The sequence below is a fragment of the Sciurus vulgaris genome (assembly GCF_902686455.1).
Source record: "Sciurus vulgaris genome assembly, chromosome: X".
In the NCBI taxonomy this organism is placed as follows: Eukaryota; Metazoa; Chordata; class Mammalia; order Rodentia; family Sciuridae; genus Sciurus; species Sciurus vulgaris.
In genome coordinates this window covers 47,353,218-47,365,409 of record NC_136471.1, presented here as the reverse complement: position 1 = coordinate 47,365,409, position 12,192 = coordinate 47,353,218, and the positions used below count along the sequence as shown (strand labels likewise).

Genomic DNA, 12,192 nt, shown 5'->3' with positions numbered 1-12,192 from the left:
AAATTCATACAGGTATTTATGATCCCAAAATAACTACACAGTACATGAAGCTGCCTGGGGTCAGGGGGTTCTCACATCTCTCTCCCTCTCCAGTCACTGGGGGCACTGAGTCCCAAAGCAGGAACAAGGCAACGTGGGTCTTGTGGTATCTCCCCACACCCCAGGCAGGCTTAGCCTCCACTGGGGGGGACACTCACTCACTCCACTGAGTTCAAACACCTTGAGGTAGGATGCTGCTCTCCTAACTAGACCAACTCCTTTTCCATTTGAATGTCATCACAGTTGCCATGGTTACCATAATTACATCAGGTTTCTATGGCAACTGTGATGCCCCATTAGGTAATCCCCACCAGATATGCCTCTGCACAGGCCTCTTTTTTGTCCCCTAACATCTTCACCCTTCAGGCCACCACCTGAAACTGTGTACCTATTAGAGGAACTAGGCATAGATTCAGGCAATGGGAAGAACTCTGTCCACACCCTCAGATGAATCCAAACACCTCAAGGAGGGGCCCTGATCCTATCATCAGGCCATGGAAGTCTCTAGTAAAAAGTCATCAGGATCATTGGGATGATATCAAGTTACTATGGCAACCACCAGCATAGGCTGTTCCATCATATTTAAAGTGTCTCTTCATGGTTCTTTGTCTTCTTGCTTTTAACTGAGGAAAAATTTACACTTCAGGCCACCAACTGAGAAAGCATATTAATTAAAGTGACTAGCTTGGATCCAAGGCAATTTTAGGAATGCTGCCCAATTTAGTGGAAAAAAAGTGTGATCCTGTTCTCAGGTACCATTTTGGCTTTAAAAGTGACACTAGGGCCAGGGTCAATGGCACATGCCTTTCATCCCAGTGGCTCAGGGAGACTGAGGCAAAAGGATCACATGTTCAAAGTGAGCCTCAGCAACCTAGCAAGGCCTTAAGCAACTAAGCAAGACTGTTTCTAAGTAAAATACAAAAAAAGGCTTGGAATGTGGCACAGAGTTTAATACCCCTAGATTCAATCCCCGGTACAAAAACTGGTACCAATAAAAATTAGAATAAACACACACACAAAGAGAAAAGAAGAAAAAACAGAACTTGTCTTTAAAATATAAAAATAAAATGAAAGTTACACTAGGGAAGTAGTACCAGCACACAGAGACCCAGGATATCTCCCAGGGCTCTTGGTAATGAGTTAGCCATCTGTAGGTGAGTATGTAAAATACACATTCTAAGTGGTTACTTATCTCTTAGAAAACGAATATACCGCTCACAATAAATCAACTCTATGAATTAAGAACACCAAAAAACGTCATTTGGGGAATCTATTATTTCAGAGAAGCAGCGATAGAATAATGCCCACATCATCCAACATTGGTTAAACCTGAGGAATTCTTAATCTCTATCCATGATATCTTCATCAATGTGGAAAGATGCCCATGACAAAAACACATCTCACTCTCTCTATATCCACTCCTTCTCTATCACAGGAGTTACTTTGGGAAGATATATAGAGGTTGCACATCCAGGCTCCCTCCCCTCAAAACTATTGGTAGTGCTGTGCCTTGCACTGACAGAGGAGATAAATACATGGTAAATTTCAAGGGGTTAAATTATATTTAGAAATTTAGAATATGATCCAAACAGCATTTCAAATCAGTAGCAGTGTGTGCTATGGTGAGACCTCGATAACTATATGGTTAAAAGAAGTGAAAGTAGACCAATTTCCATGTTTTAAAATGGGATAAATTTGAAATGGTATCGGTATAAATATCAAAACTAAAATCTTACAATTGTTAAATAATCTGAAAACTGGAAGGGGCAAAGAACAGATTCTCCCTTAAAGCCTTTATAGAGGGCCTAGCTCTGCTGACACCTATTAGTGGGAAGTAGGAAGAATTTTCCTAACTATAACTTGAAACCCAAGATTATAAGTAAAAATATTGATACACTTGACTATATAAAATAAAAATAATATTAATGCATGGCAAAAATATGATAGCGAACTAGAAAGACAATGGGGAAAATCAACAGCTAACACCTCCAGAAATATGTTGATTATCCAATCTATATAGAAGCTGATACAGAGACATTAAAAATCCAATAGGCCCATCGAAAATATTTATAAACTATAAAAAACAAAAAATATAACTTGTCTTTAAAATTACAAAAGGAGCCGGACATGATGGTGCACACATGTAATTACAGAGAGAGGCTCAGGAGGCTGAGTCAGGAGGATAGAGAGTTCAAAGTCAGACTCAGCAACAGTGAGGTACTAAGCAACTTGGTGAGACCCTATCTCTAAATAAAATATACAATAGAGCTGGGGATGTGGTTCAGTGTTTGAGTGCCTCTAAGAGTTCAATCTGTGGTATCACCTCCCCACAAAAATAGAGAGGCACAAACATTCTGGGGGGTGGTTCTGGGGATCAAACCAGGGCCGCATGCATGCAAGGCAAGCACACTACCTTGGAGCTACATCCCTAGCCCCTGAAGTTTGTATTTAATAAGAGAGATGCAACTAAAACTGCAGTTAAGATATCATTTCTCAATATTAAATTGGCAAAGAATGAAATGTTTTTCAACATATTCAGTTAATGAGAATGTGAAATGAAAAAAATGCTTTTTTACACTGCCTATTGAGATGAAAATGATATCAAGTAGAATTTGTTGAACCTGTAAGTCTTACCTTATATGGTAGGAAGTCTTCACAAATGTGATTGAGCTAAGCATGATGAAATAGTAAGTTCACATGACATTATTGGATGAGTCTTATAGATAGTCACAAGTGCCTTAAGAGAGAGGACAGAGGGAGGATTGACATACATAGAAAGGAAGAAGACAGTATGACCACGCAGGCAGAAATTGGTGATGCAGCAATAGGCCAAGGAATGCTGGCAGCCATGAGAAGCTGGAAAAGGCACAGTGCAGATTCTTCCATGGAGCCTCCAACAGCACGGCCCTGCTGACACCTTGATTTTGACCAGTGGAACTAATTTCTGACTTCTCTTTCCAGATCTCTGAGAAAATTAATGTATCTTGCTTTACACAACTAAGTTTGTAGAGATTTGGTTCAATAGACACAGGAAACTAATAAAACTGCCATGAAAGGAAATTTGATATCTTTCAAAATTGTATATGCTCTTATTCTTTGACTCACTAAACTGAATTCCAGAAATTAAAGTGCATGTATGTGTACTGTCAATAACATAAAATTTTGGTGTAGATACAAATACAAATATACATATATTCATTGTGACATTACTTTTATTGCAAAAGAATAAAAGAAACCTAAATATTCAAAAGTAGGAAGAACAAGAAAAAGGAAACAACCCCCTTTGTTTGATCCTAAAGTGTGCTAGGAACCATACAGGGAAGACATAATGCAGAGTATTTTACTTTAAGGACACCTTACGGTACACATTCCTGGCAGATTCAGCAATATACAAATTGATGCATAAACACATATCCAAATACATAGAATTGGACAACTCATAGTCCATGATTCAAGGAATTTTCTGAGGCGAATTTACTGGGGGAAAACAAGTACAACTTCATATTTTCCACAGATTTAAATACAGGACACATAAAGCTGAAAGCTAATAAACTGTATTATTTTAATGGTCAATATTTTACAAAATGATTTGCAGTATTGGCTCTGGGACATTTTTCTCCCTGATTTCAGTGCATTGTTAATAATTTCTGAAGATGGTATGAAAATACATGTCTATGCATATTAAGAATCAAATAACTTTTATATCCTACAGTAGTCTATACATTCAAACAAAAATATTCCTTGATATCTATTATTAAATTTTTTTTATTGGTTCAGTGAACATATAATAATTACAAATGCTATTTAAGTAGTAATGCCATTGACAGCAGTACCAAAAATATGGAATATGTGTAAATAATCTGTACACATATGTAAAATACCTGTACACTTACCACTACAAAATATTGCCAAGAGATTTAAGGAGGACCCAAAGAAGTGGAAGACAAATGGTGTTCATGGGACTCAGTATTTTTAAGATGTCTATTCTCCTCAAATTAATATGCAGATTCACTATAATCTCAAAAGTCGTACAAAACATTAAAAGAAATTTATAAACTGATCTTCACACCATGTGAAAATAAAAATAACCTTGACTATAATAAACAACTTAGAAAAAGAACCAAGTTAGAGGACAAACACTACCTGATTTCAAGAGTCCTTATAAACCTACATTCATCAGACTATAGTGTTGGCCTCAAGGTAGGTAAGTATGATACAAAGGCTTGGTCCTTGTCTCCATTGCCCATTTAATAATGAGGACAAGGTTTTGAGAAACAGGAAGAGTTTTATTGATTTGTTAGCAAAGGAGAATCAATGGGAACTCCTGTTCCAGTAGCTGATTCTCCCTGCCAGTGGGAACACAGGAATTTTAAAGGAGGGACACAAGAACTGGGATCCAAACATTATCAGTAGATACAATTAATTAGTGTCCAGTAGATGTCCTTGAGAGAGCCACTGCTCCAGTTCCTAGGCTTGGAGTTGCTTTTTTCTTGTGGGCAGTGATATAATTCAGGGAGTGAAGGACATGATAGTTTAGCGTGGGTTGGGAAAAATGTTAGTCTTGTTTCCCCTGCCATTGGGGATGCGGGGGGGGGGGGAGAAAAGGGAAAAAAGGGGAAAACATGCCAGTTTAAAAATGATCCACCTGTGGTCGAGCAGCAAAGTTTACATTCAAAGCATGAAATGGAACCCTGTTATATCAAAGTAGAATAAATAATCATGAAATAGACTCACACCTACATGGACAACTCATTTTCAACAAAGGAGCAAAAGCAATTTAGGGGAGAAAGGAGGGTCTTTTCAACAAATGGTTGTAGCATGAATGGATATCCAAACATACAAAAATGAATCATGGTCCATATATTGTACCACATATAAAAGTCAACTCAAACTGAATCTGAGACTTAAACATAAAACCTAAATGTGTAAGGTTTTGTAAGGAACAAAATGAAAATCCTGTGAACATGGGTGAGGCAAAAGTTGGACAAGACCAATAGAAGCATCTTAACTTTAAATAAAGAAAATTATAAATGGAACTCCTCAAAATTAAAAAGTTCTTCTCTTCTAAAACCACGGTTGAGATAATGAAAAGAGAAGGCAATGATTGTGAAAAAGATGGGTATGGTGATGCACGTCCATAACCCCAGTGACTCGGGAGGTTAAAGCAGGGAGGTTGCAAGGTGGAGGCCAGCCTAGGCCTCTTAGCAAGACCCTGTCTCCAATTTTTTTAAAAAATGGCTGGGGATGTAGCTCAGTGGCATAGCACCCTTGGGTTCAATAACCAGCACCAAAATGAAGTAAATAAAATGAATATGAAAAGTGTATGAAATATATCTGACTGGTGACATATCCAGAAAACATGAAATCATTCACAAATCAATAAGAAGAAAAAATGCCAATAAATAAATGGCAAAACAACCTCAACAAACACTTCACCAAAGACTATATATAAGTAGCAAGTAATTATATAAAAGATGTTTAACATCATTGTTCTACAAATATTAAAACTGTAATGAGATATTACTATACTGCCAGAATTATTAAAATTAAAGAGACTGACCATACCAAGTGTTGACAAGGTTATGGAGAATGGAACTCTCATATACTGCTCATGGGAATGAAAAATGGTAGGACCACTTTAGAAAAGATTTGGGCATTTTCTGACAATATTAATCTTATGTCTACCATACGCTGAGGCACTGCACTCCTACTATTTACTCCAGCGAATGAAAGCTTATGTGTATGTAAAGACATTTACACACACTGAAAACCCATCTTCCATAGGAAAGTGAGTGGATAAAACCAAATTATGGTATATCCATATAATGAAACAGTGCTCAGCAATTAAAATGGAAATAATCAATCTTGCAACCATATGGATAAATCTAAAATTAATAGGTTGAGCATAAGAAGCCAGACAAAAGTGAATACATATTATACAAATCTGTTTACATAACACTATAAGAAATGCAAAATGATCAACAGAGAGGGAACAGTGGTTGCTTGAAAATGGTGATGGGTGGGAGAGGCAGGGAGGCTGGAGGGAGATATGTGGGTGTGAGGATGGCAAAGGGGCAGGAAAACGCTTTTTAGGGTGATGGATATCTATTTCCTTCACTGTAGTGTCGGTTTCACTGGTGCTTACAGAAGTCAAAACTACGACAGAAAAGACTTTAAATATGCAGACATCAATCATACCTCAATAAAGCATTGGAAATACACTTGCACTCTTCAGAGATTTGATGAAATTCAGTTAATCAGAAATTTCCACTAAGATGATCCTGTCATATTAACAGATAGTCACTAGGTCTTATCTAGTTTTTCACACAATATATGATGAAAATAGAAGCAATTATTTGCAATGAGGTCTATCTAAATACTTAGGGAATGGTGACGCACATTTCTTTCTGAAGTACAAAAATGAAATGATAAAACCTGGTAAAATAATCATACTGATATTTCAGTATATCTGGTTATTTTAAAGAACATAGCTCTGAATCACAATAGGATAAATTCTAGTTTAATTAATATTAAAATATTAATAAAATAAAAAATTAATGACATCAAACTAATTCATAGATAATTATTGGTTTCTACAAAAATTTAAGAATGGATAAAACTTGGCTACAAAGGAAGATTCTATATTACAATTTCCTGGTGCCTCTAACCAACTGCATACTTCAACACTCATCTGAAGATTTGATAGGGATCATGGTTTTAATTTGTACAATCAAAAAAGTATATTTAAAATTCATGCTAAATATCAAGTTCCTACCACAGCTGCAGGATCTATTGCTTTCAGACTAAGAAGCCAACCCTAGATGAGCCTCAAGGGCTACAACAAAGCATATAAGCTGCCAATGGGACAAAACTCCATTTTCTTCTTCAAAGGATGATGTTAAAAGAGCTTGTCTATTTTATATGATTTTGTGAACATCGTAGACATTATCCCACAACATGGTTATGTTTAGATCTGTGAACTCATATGAAGCAGGAGTCATATCCCACCAGGGGTGGAAGTGTGGGGGTCTCCTGAGCACTGCAGCATTCAGATGTGGAGTAGAAGCTTCAGCAGCCATCACCACTCAGACCCTCAGAAACTGCATCCTTCAGACACTTGATATGAGCCCAACCAGGAGCTTCCCAGGGAGAAACAGAACCACAAGTCACTGTGCCTCACTAGAGTAACTGTGTGCCTGGCACCATGCTGGGCACTGGGTCAGTGACCAGTGGCACTGGTAAACTGGGTAGTGATGATAACAGCCAGAGGGTACAATGGTCTTCTCACCAGGACCTTATCCTTCTCTGTTACTCAACTCTCATCTGCTAACAACAACTATGAAAAGGAATAAAAAGTGGCCTAAATTCATACAGGCACTTATGATCCCAAAATATCCACGCAGGTCATCACACTGCCTTGGGCCAGGAGGGTCCCATGTCTCTCACCCTCTTGAGTCAGTGGGGTACCAAGTTCCAGTGCAGCATCAAGGTCATTTGGGTCTCAAATCCCTTTATCTCCCAACACCCTCCACTTTGTCCAAACACCTGGAAGTGGGACAATACTCTCCAACCACAGCAAGTGGGTCTCCTTTAAAATGTCATCAGTTACCATAGTAGCCATAATGACATCTGGATTCTATGGCAGCCATGACACGTACGTTGGTCCTCAGCATTAGAAATGCCTCTGCACAGCCCTCCTCTCAGTCCCCTTTCTTTTCTCTGAAGTCAAAACACCTTCACTCTTTAGGTCACCACCTGAGAAAGTGCACTAATTAGAGGAACTAGGCTGACTCAGGCGATGGGGAGAACTCAGTTCACACACTCAGTGAGTCCAAATACCTGAAGCTGGGGCCCTGCTCCTACTGCCATACCATGGAAGTCTCTAGGAAAAAGTTGTCATGGTCACCATATGATGTCAGGTTGCTATAGCAAGCGACAGTGCAGACTGTTCCATCACACCGAAAATGCTTCTTCTTGGCTCTTTGTCTTCTTGCTTTTCATACTAAGGGGAAAAAAAATGCTTTCATTTTTCAGGCCACCACCTGAGAAAGCATAGTAAGTAGAGGGACTAGGCTGGGGTTCAGGAATGTTGGGAAACTCTGCCCATTTTGGGGGAAATTCCATGCCCCTAGGGGAGTAGTACCAGCACACAGAAACTAGGAATAGCTCCTAGGGCACTTGAAGATGGCTGGGCCACGTAAAATACACCACTCTAAACAGTTAGCCATCTGGTAGAAAAGTAAGAGTCTGTCCATAATTACTCAACTCTATGATATATGATCACCAAAAAAATGTCATTTGAGGAATCTCAGTTAATTCAGGGAGGCAGGACTAGAATAACATAGTCAATATAATGTAGACAAACACCATACCACTGAGCTATATCCCCTGCCCAATTTTTGTGTTTTTACTGCTTCACCTATTCCTATGTTTTTACTTCACAAGGTTTGTGTTTTAAGGGTCACCCAAAGTAGTGATTCCCCAAATCTGACCTATGTGCCAAATGAAATATGTGAACAAAGAATAAGAACACTAAATCAACTCTTTTACTACAAAGGTGATATTAGAACAAGGCATGATGGCACTCACCAGTAACCCAGCAGCTTGGGAGGCCAAGGCAGGAGGATGGAAGCCTGCTTCATTAACTTGTCAAAGCTCTGAGCAAATTAGTGAGACCCTGTCTCTAAATAAAAAGTACAAAGTGCTGGGGATGTGGCTCAGTGGTTAAGCACCCCTGGGTTCAATCCCTGGTATCAAAGAAAGTTAATATTGGAGAATGTGATATAGATTTTCTTGCACCTGAGCTTCCTACTAATGATCCCCAGGATCAGGCAGACATATGCCCTCAGCAGGGCTGTGTTGGGAAATGACAAAGTCAAGGACTGCAATGCATACCTATCAGTTGTCTACTGAAGGAGTCTTGTCTCTATGTGCCTAATGAAAGTGACTTCCTTGCCAAGGGCTACCCCTGTAACAAGAGACAGTGTTTCACAACAACATTTCTTAAGGTGAACAAATGTCCCTTGTCATATTGCACTCATCACACGACTGGCTGAAGATACACAATTTTTCATATGGCTCAGGGAGTAGTTTGTACTAAGAGCCTCTCAATTCCTAAAAAGGGGTGAAAGCAGTGACGGCTCATCTTATAGGAAGGGATTGGAGGGGCTGGGCTTGGTGCTCAATGGCAGAGCACTTGCCTAGCACATGTGAGGCAGCTCACACTACATGAAAAAGAATAAATAAAATAAAGGTATTGGATGAAGCATCCATCACATATATAGATTGGAAATAGTTTCTAAATTTCAAGAGTGGCTAGAAAAGCATATATCATGAAAATTCCCCTGGGAAATCCCTTCAAAAAGGAATTGATGTGATGTTCAGAAACATATCACCACACATAAACCAATACATGCCTACTATAGACAAAATGATAACAAAGCCCCCTCCTTAAGTCTTTATGGATAAGAGAATCCCTGTTCATCCAATGGTAACAGACTACAGAAGAAGATGGGCCAGTTGCCAACACCATAATGCTCTGATTTCCACTTCTTCTCAACGATATACTCCCAAACGATAGATGTTTATAATAGGAGCCTCTGTGTTGAATGGATTCAGCTGGGTGTTTTTTGCTCCACATGATGTCTACCACCTGGGGCTGTACTCCTCTGGAGGTGTCACTCACCTGGGACATCCAGAGAGTCCCTAACATGGATATCAACCTGTGCTGAGCTCAGTGGGGCTGTTGCCTGGAACAACTTGGTCCTCCACAGAACCTTTCCTTTGTAGGACTATAAGAGGACATAGAGGACACCCAGTCAAATTTGGAATATAGATGAAAAACAAAATTTTTCAAACTGGAGTTTAACTATGTTTCCTAGTCAGCCTCAAATTAGTAGTATTAAGTAGTCCTTCTGCTTCAGCCTACCAAGCTACAAGGAATAATTTTTAAGTATGTGATAGTTAATTATATATAACAATTTACCTGTGCCACGATGTCTAGATATCTCATCAATGCTCTTCTGGAGGTCCAGATAGCTCAACATCATTGTCAATGTTTCTATAAGGGTGTATTTTGGATGGAGTTAACATTTACAGCAGTGGACTATGAGTCAAGTAGACTACCCTCTACAATGTGGGTGGGCCTTATCAGGTCAATTGGAGGCCTGAAAATAAAGAGGGACTGACCTGGAAGTAAGAAGGAATTTGGGAAGCAGATGGCTTTTGGACTTGAACTACAGCACTGGATCTTCCCTGGTATAAAATCTGCCTGCCTGTCCTGCAGATGTTGGAGTTGTAGCCTCCATTAATCCTGTGAGCCAATTCCTGAAAATAAATTTGTTTTCTAAGAACAGATACATTGATTCTGTTTCTCTGGATGTAGCATGCAATATTATTTTGTTTATGATAATTCAACTGCATGTTTTTTTATTTGCCAAATCTCAAAACCCTAGGAGCCTATGAATATGCAAATGTAATGATCATTTTAGATGACACAATGGGCAGCTCATGATAAAAGGAGCAGATCAAATTGGCAATAAAAGACAAAACCTAACAACACCTAGTGTTGGTGGAATTAAGGGAAAATACACTTTCATATACAACATTGGTTCCAAATGCATGTATGCATTTACTGAACCAGATATGATTACAGATGAACAACTTGATTGGCCTTTGATGTAGAAGCCCTGTTTCCACCAACAAGGGAGTTCCTGATGATAGTTTAGAGAAATCTTGTCAAGGTCACTCTGATGTGTACTTGGCTAAGGATCCACAACTGAGGGGGCGGGTCAAGTTCCACAAGAATTTCCTGCTCCAGGGAGGAAAGACAGCTATTATTTGTGAAGCAGATTTAATAGAGGAGTACAGCTACAGGATTTTCACCTTAGTGTCTGGATTGAATCTCAGGACACCACTGCTACTGAAATATTACTATCTTCTTTCCATGGTTGTGTGTAAATATAAAGCACATGCTCCTAACTACAGAGCTAGATGGCAAAGAGGATGTTGATCAGGTCCATTGCCAGAGCCAAACAGAAACTCTCAGTGTTGAACTGCTCTGGGGTGCTGGGGCACCTTGCTTTGCTGGTAGCAAATCTCTAGCCAAGGTTATCAGGACACATAGCACTGTGATGGCTAATCTTGGTTGTCCCTTTAACCTTCCTGCATTTTCAGCAGGGTGACAGTCTTGGTGCCCCTTTCTCTTGCCCTAGCGGAGGTTTATAGCAGGATAGAAACAGAAGGTGTCTGAAGTCTGTGTTTCTTCCATCTTTTATGAAAACTTAAACTCATGGAAAGAATTGGGCTGCTTGTACATGGTAGGGAAGGGAGAGCCTCTAAGGATGCAGAGAAGGGAGAGGAAAGGAGATTTTGCCCACACAGCGATGAGGGAGGAGATCTACAGGTCCCTCCAGAAGTAGGGACTTAAGCACTACTCCATATTAACACTATGGGTGGCTGTGGATAGTCCATCTCAGCCATGAGCCAAATTTTCCTGTTTGGATGGAAGGATGAATGGAGCAGGTCCAAGGGACCTGAAGGTAACAAGTTAGCTAGTGAAATGTCAGCTCAGCCTTAAGAAGTGTGACAAATCAGTGATGATGGCAGAGGCCTCTTCAGTCCATATCAGGAGAAAAAACCTCAACAAAGAAGATGATCATTTAGCTTTTTTAGTATTTACTGTCTAGTTAAAATTTATTATCCCTTTTCTAATGTGTATCCCCAAAACTACATGATGAAAACACCTATGTTTGTAGATCTGTGCAATAATGTGTTTCCCAGCTCAACTCCAAGTATCAAAGACTTCAGCACTAGAACAGAGACCCTGCACCTAATAGAAGAAAATGCAGGCCCAAATCGTCACTTACGTGCATTTTAACAACAAAGATAGTGTTCACTCTTTATGCCTCAGAATATGTCCTGGAACAATTATAGCATTTGACAAAAAAAAAAAAAAAAAAAAAAAAAAACAAGAAATAAAAACAAATGTGATCACTGAATTTGTATTTATGTTGCGTCCTGTTTAAATAGAAATCCTGGAGTCATGAAAACTGCATATGAAGCTGGGAAAGGAAAAATTGATATAACTCCTTTGCAGACACTTGCCAACACGTAAGGGACAATCTCCAAGTGAGGCCCCATTAGTGGTTGCAT

The 12,192-nt window shown here is 39.2% G+C and overlaps 1 long non-coding RNA gene across 2 annotated transcripts in view; it reads right to left on the bottom strand.

Moving 5' to 3' along the window:
- The window catches only part of LOC306651851, a 92,274-nt gene that overhangs the window by 35,094 nt on the left and 44,988 nt on the right, over positions 1–12,192 (bottom strand). Inside the window, exon 5 of one of the 2 annotated variants that reach the window (XR_013761216.1) lies at positions 6,644–8,041. The exons of the other annotated variant lie outside the window; for it this stretch is intronic. This is a non-coding gene — a long non-coding RNA (uncharacterized lncRNA). Of the gene's footprint in view, positions 1–6,643; positions 8,042–12,192 lie in introns of those variants that run through there. 2 annotated transcript variants of the gene reach the window in all.